Here is a 7406-nt window from a genome sequence, read left to right as displayed (position 1 = left end):
ACTTAGAATTTAGCCCCCTGACTAGATTCATCCTTAGCATGACTGTGGTCACAAGAAGTCTGTGAAACCTAAGACCTCTTATACTCTCCTGTTCCTTATTGTAGCTGTGTGTTTTGTTCTCCTAGGTAAACTTATGGTTTGAATTTGCATTCTGCATTGCATTCCAGCTAATGGTTTTTAAAACTGTCAGCATACGGATGAGAACAAGGCAAAAGAAGGTAGACATTCAGCTATCAAAATATCTGAGATGCATAGACTAGCAGGGAACACCAGCAGTATGTGAGAGAGGCTGATAAAGTTAGAGGAAAGGCAGAGAAAGAGACAGAGAGGTGATGGTGTAGAACTAGAATGTGAGGAGGGGGAAAGGAGACAGAAGAACAGCAGCTTATTTGATCAGCACCAAGGACAGAGACACCAAGCAGCTGGTCAACAGAAGCTTATAGAGTGCCTCTCCGAGCCATCTGGGAAATGAATGGATAGAAAATCAGACCGAAACTGCACATCATGATTGTAAAGGAGAGCTTAGGAAACTATGACCCCACTGTCTTCACCTTGGAGGCAAATGCAGGTGATTTGTTGTTCTGCCTTCTCACACAGTTGCTGTTCCCTGGGAAGGACAAAGTTTGGATTCCCCAGGGTATACACTTTCAGAGCCACATGCATCTAATGTGTTCTCTGTAATCTCCATCCAGAGTTGAATCAGGCTGACAAGGGTAAGTCACTGTTTTCCTTCTTTGCATTTTAGTTCTGCCTAAGATCGTCTGCTTTGAATCTATGATATCTGCAAATATATATATATTTTTAAACATAGCCTTATAGAAAACAAATTATGTGCAACACGTGAAGACCACAGGCTACCCACAGCCTTATCATCAGGCAGGAGGGGGGGCAGACCAAGTGGCTTGTTCTTCCTTGATGTTTTTCCTCTCCTAATCTAGGGAATACCAGTCTTTTAAATGACTTACAACACCTGAATTGGAAGGGATGAAGTAAAGTGATTCTTTTCACTTCCGATAGCTGGCAAAGTAGCTCATGTAAATGTTGAGGTATTTTTTCTGTGAATTCTTAATTTCACTGCAATCGTAATGTACTGTAAAAGCCTGCTCTGTTTGGAGTTACTGTCTATGTTCAAAGAGGCAACTGCCTAAGCAGAACGATTATGCTGTGTCCCAATGAAGAAAATCCATTTGAAAGAAAAGCATTATGTCTCGTCTTATTTAAAAATGTTTGGTAGAATCTAGGCATCTGTTATGTCAGAAATTCACTCATTAGATAGTAAGTTCATTGAGCACCATGAGAACAAATCAGACCTGTGTGTGTGTGTCCATGTTCACACTAACACACCCACCTGCCTTTCAAGCTGTATATAGAATCTGATATGATTTGGTGCTTGGATTTTTAAGAAAAAAATTGTGCCAGATGTGTCCCTTGCTATTTTTTTGCCCTTGGAATAGGGATAAAACTCTTATCTTTGAAGGGGGTAAAGAAGGTAGAAAGAGGTGATAACAGAGGTAGAGTAGTAAAAAAAGGAACTGGGTGAAATATATTGAAAATGATGTAATAGGGGAAAGGGGGGGAAAGAGAACAGAGAAGATGAAACACAGAGATCGAATGATCAGGAGCCCTAAATAATTCTGTTACTAGCTTTTATTGGACCAACAGTGTTGTAGAGAAGTAAGCTTTTAAATTGCACACTTTAGCTGAAGAATTCTTCTTTGCAACTCAAAAGTTCAGTGCCTTAACAGTACAATGATCCAAAGAAAAGCACATTTGGAATCATTTTTAGTTCCTCTCTGCCTATTTCTGTAGCCTGATTTAGGCATGGATAGCTGGGACAATGATTGCATCCATTGTCAGTAGTTATTCATAATGCCAAGCATGGTTACTATGAAGCACATAGCAATTTCATTGAATAGGATACCATAACAAGGAAATGCTGAAACTTGCGAACATTGTGGATAACTGGGGGTTTGATTGCAGGGGCACACATTAGGTAGAAATGCAAGCAAACTAAGGTCACTGCACTAAGAATTTAACTTTTGTGTGTTGTTTCACTGTGCTACATCTGATAAGCCATTTCAGTCAGAGAACAGGTGCTCCCCCCCAAGCCCCATCATTGAATATTAGATTGAGGTCATGACTTTTTGCCAACCCATTTATGATTTGAGTATTCTGTAAAGAGAATAGATTTCCATGTGTGAAACAGCCATCACAGACCAAACATTACAACAGAGGCTTTTGTATCTCCTCCAGTACAACATTTTTCACTGGAAGTGGTTCACATATTCAAGGGTGAGTGTTGCCTGGCAAGATACGTATATACATGCTTGTGAATCCGTCTTTAGAACTGCAGAACTGGAAGGACTCTGAAGGTCATACATACCAATTTATTGCAACAGACTAGGGTCTTCAATAGCCAAGCCATTCTAGCAGGTTAGGATATATAATACCAAAAAAAAAAATCAATCTACCACAACCCAGGCTGCATTGAGAAACTCACTATGAGTAAGAGGAGAAAGTAATATGATGTAAACCCAGACAATAAAAGACTGAAGAAGTGAGCAGTGACTCACGAAAGCATATACCCTGCCACAAATTTCGTTAGTCTCTAAGGTGCTACTGGACTCTTGCTCTGTACTACTGCAGTTGATGAAAGATAACATTTACAGCCTTATTTCTGTTTATTTGAACCACTGAATACTCTGGCATTTACTGAATGCTATTATTTATAGAAGTAATCCTGGAAAAAATGCTCCATGAACCAATACAAACATTCACTCTGCATTTTATCTGGTAAGAAGGATAGCAGGGCCTTCTTTTCATGGCCACTAGCATTAATGAGCTCTAAGTGAGTTGTCATGCCTCTGTTACATAACCAAGGAGATGATGGTATGTAATCAATCATGACATTTACAGGCTCTACCATTTTCAGCTATGAAGAATGTGTTAGTCCATCTCTGCGGCAGTGTCCCTGCAGGCCCTCCCTGGGAAGAAGTCTCAGCAGCCTGACACTCACTCTTCAAGTCGTCAGCCCAGGGGACACCATGTGCAAATGATTTCCATCACTTTCCTCCTACCCATCCAAAGGGAACTAACCATCAGATGTGTGGTGTGTTTATCTTATATATGTGAGTCAGTATTACATGCCCTGAGAGAAAGTAGATTTAATTACACATTTAGAGCAATAAATATGTTCCAGATTTTCCTGCATGAGCCAGTCTCCATGGATGAATCAAATTCATTCCTATGGTAAACTTTTTACCTAGTTCACTTTAACGTCCAGACTTCATGACTCCCTTGGTTTCAGTCTTTAGAAACACAAGATTTGGATGTTATGTTTGTATGAAATATTTGGCTAAGAGCCTCAGTGAAGGGATTCTATTTGAAATATATTCTACCTTTAACAGGGAAGGTATATAAGTGTCTCTAATTATCCCTAGAACAGGAACAGTAGAAGCCCAGGCAGGTTAAAACCTTCTGCACAGGTTGCAGTTCCTGTGTCTCATGCATGCCTTGGATTGCTACAATATGAGAAGAGGATTTATTCTTTGGTGTCTTTCTTGGATTTATTCAGTAAGAGTCCAATTATAATGACCATAGGGGCTTTAATAATAAAAAAGACACCAAGGGTCTTATTCCTTGTCTTTTACCTTGAAATTGCCCAGGAAAAGCCAAATTATACTTTCCATAACAGCCTTAATAATTGGGACACTATTTCCTTTATGGACTCATTACGAGAAGATACATTTCTTTGCTTGTGTGTTGAAATTGCCCAAAAAGAGACTAATAATCAGTACTATTGTGGTCTTAATAAAAGGGATGTTTACCCAGTGACGAGGAAGCAGACGCTCAGGATAATGTATGCCAAGCATTTGCTTGAATATGAAGCTTGTTCTTTATATATGTCATATGTACACATGGCTATGGTGTTAGTACAAGAGAGGAAACCAGGAATATACGGAGTTTAATGCTGCAGACTAAGAGCTGTTTCTACATGAGTATGTTGCTCAAGTTTCTATACTGTTTATGATTGTTGCACTGTGCCTGGCAACCAATGGAGCAGAGATATGGGAAGCATGATGTTGTCTATGTTGCTACATCACTTCTAGGGAAAACCCAGAAGTGACAAAGGGTAGCTCTAGGAATCACTTGAAAATCTATGATTTTATCATAGAGTTTCTAGTGATTCCTAGAGCTACCACATGTCATGTCTAAGTTTTCCCTGGAAGTGATGTAGGGATGCAGATTGTGCTGGTTTGGTTTTGTTTTTAAAAAAATCTCCCACCACCAGTTTGCACATCTAGAGCTGCCAGCAGGTGACTGGCTGTCCAAAAGACTTCTAGCAGGCCACTGGAAGTCTTAATGCTGTCTGAAAGTGTCCCCCCCCCTGTTTCCCCATAGCATTGTAGTGCATCCATGTACCTCCCAGGGTTTCTATGGATTTTCTGTGATGTTTTCCAAAGTGGATTTCCTGTAAAGTTTTGAGAAAGATCATAGCAAAGCCTGGATGGTTGCTGTATGGGTGGGCAAGTTTGGATTTTCCTGATCCCACTACACAGCAGCCATTTTGCTTGTTTGCCAGTTTGGTGTAGTGGTTAAGTGTGCGGACTCTAATCTGGGAGAACCGGGTTTGATTCCCCACTCCTTCACTTGCACCTGCTGATGTGATCTTGGGTCAGTCACAAGCTCTGGCACAGCTGTTCCTGAAAGAGCAGTTTGTGTCAGAGTTCTCTCAGCCCCACCCACCTCACAGGGTGTCTGTTGTGGGGAGGGGAAGGGAAAGGAGACTGCAAAGGAAGGGCAGGGTATAAATCCAACCTCCTCCTCCTCCCTTTCCACACAGTGGACATTTCCTCCTATCACCTCAGGGTTCCCCCCCCCTTTAAATTGCCAATTGAATATTGTTTATCTTTATAATGATAAAGCACTCTGTATATCAGGTTGTCTGAATTCCCAGCTTTCCTTTTTAAAATGTATGCCTGTTGCTGTATCTTGTATCTTGTTGCTGAGATATAAAGGAAAAGGCATAGGTCTGCAACAAAAGGGAATAGAAACTATTTTTTTTTTAAAGGAATGAGGGCTGGAAATGCAGAGAACGCCATACAGAGATTGTTAGATCACTATAATTATATTCAATTGCAGATATATATATATTTTTAAAAATCAACCCTGAAAAAGCCCTGGTGGCATCTGGGAGAGAGAATGGCTGCTGCTGCTGGGGGGGGGGGGCTGGGGCACAGAGACCAAAAGAAACCCTGCCACAAGAAGCCCTGTCACTGAAAATACACAAGCCTGTCCCCATGTGGAAGACACCAAGGCTATGACTGCAACTAAAGTACGTGCCTGTTGGCTTCTTTATCCCCTAGAACAAGAGACCAATAGTGGGCTCCTGCTGCCCCTACAACAAACAATTATGGAGTGGCTGCTGACACCATGGCCATGCTTACCTTCCTCCACCTGCGTAGAGATTTGTGTCTCATCAAGGTTCTGCCCCAGGCCATGGTTTCCCCCACCAGTGTTCTGGGTGTTTTCACTTGAGCCTTAAATGATAACCGGGGAAAGTGGATTGGGTTGTGAAAGTGAAAGTAGGTGGGCTGACTGCATATTAGGGAAAGGGAAAGGTCAGGTTTAAGGTTGCAGTTGCCTCTACAGCAATGCACAGCTCCCAACAAAGGGTCACAGGAACTGCATTCTTACAACCCCCCTGCTTACTTGCAAAATTCTAGAGGTGTGGAGCATCAAATGTGCTCTGGATTGATGGTCAGCAGATCATGTGAGAATTGTTCCTTCGACCCTGCGGCCGATTCCACTGGTGCTCCGGGTGCAGCTTTAACAAACCTTATCTTCAGGCTCCTGGCAACCCACTTGAAACACACACTTGCATCCTCATGCAATATGCGATCAAGCTGCTTGTAATAAAGGCAAGCTGCCAGAGCATTCCCCAAGCGGCTGTTATGAGCAGCCACCCACTTGTACTCCTGTCTCATGGTTTTTGTCTTCATCCTGCATTCCATCACCAATCTTTTGTGCCCCAGAGAGTGCATCTGCCAAGAAATCTTTTCAAATACATCTATGTTTCTGTGGTTGGAGCAAAGCACCTCCTGCACCTTTTCTTCCCCCAGATCAAGAGATGATCTAGTGTTTCCCTCTCATGCCAGGGGGAAAAAAAACCCCTTCCACCAGTAGCCTTTGAACTGGAAGCCATCGTGGATCTCATGCAAAGAAGCAAAATACTAAATTGATGCCGAGTGAAAATGGCACCTCACCTCCACCACCCAGTGCTCTTCAACCATGTCTGTTGTTGAGAATCTTTTGGTCAAATCTCCCTGCCCACACACAGCAGTATTTGCCATTGGTGGGAGCTTGAATTCTGGCCAGCACATTGGAAATGTACTATGACACTGTGATTCTTTGTTCTGTGGAGGGAACTTCCGGCAGACGTTGATTAGAACGCTTGCAGCAGATGCTGTCTCCGCATTGTTTCAAACTAAAAGAATTTAAAACGCCTACCATAAATAATAATAAAACACCTAATCTTGAAGACTGAGATGGAATGACCCAAGGGTCAAAAGAAGAAAATACAGAGACCTCCACCAGCCAAGGAAGAAATGGAATGATCAAATGAAGACTCCCCCACGCCGCTTGAATCAGAAGGAGAGGAGGCTCAGGCCAGTAAAAGGAAACGCGAAGGCTCAATCTCAAAAAAACACATGCAAGAATTTTTTACAGAACTGAAACAAGAAATAAAAGAAGAAATCAAGAGTCTTATCACTCCAATGACTACAAAAATAGACAACTTAACAAAGAGCATGGAAGAAATTAAAGCAGTTGCAGACTCAGTTGCAGCAGAAGTGAAAAATAACAAACAAGCTATCTTGGAGCCACGTGATTATGAAGCCTGATCCAAAAGTAAGTTAATGTTACTAGAACTCAGAGTGCTTGAACGGAAAATTAAAATTCGTGGGATTCCATCAAATTTTGAACTGAACACCAACCTAACTACAGCTTTAAATTTGTGGCTGAGTGGTGAGCTGAAACTTTCCGGTACAGTGGCTACGACAGCATACAGACTAAACACTAGTAGAGCCGGGTCACCAGCCTTAATCCCAAATGTTATTGCAGAGATTGTGGACGTTCAAACAAAGAAATTAATTTTAGAAATTGCTCGTAGCCAAAAAGGTTTGAAACTAGATGATGTTATCACCCAAATATTCCCAGATCTCCCGTATGAAATCTTGATGGCTCGAAGAAATATGTGTCCAGTGGTACAGAGACTAATAGAACTAAAAATACCATATTGGTGGTTACCTCTGGGTCATCTCACAGTTACCCAAGGGGGAAGGACTTGGACAGCCCATGATGTACCTTTGGGAGAGGAAATGATTACGGCTATTACGCAGGCTGCC

This window comes from Gekko japonicus, unplaced genomic scaffold (assembly GCF_001447785.1).
Source record: "Gekko japonicus isolate JY-2015 unplaced genomic scaffold, Gekko_japonicus_V1.1 scaffold273, whole genome shotgun sequence".
NCBI classification, from domain to species: Eukaryota; Metazoa; Chordata; class Lepidosauria; order Squamata; family Gekkonidae; genus Gekko; species Gekko japonicus.
Note: the sequence above shows the minus strand (reverse complement) of the source record.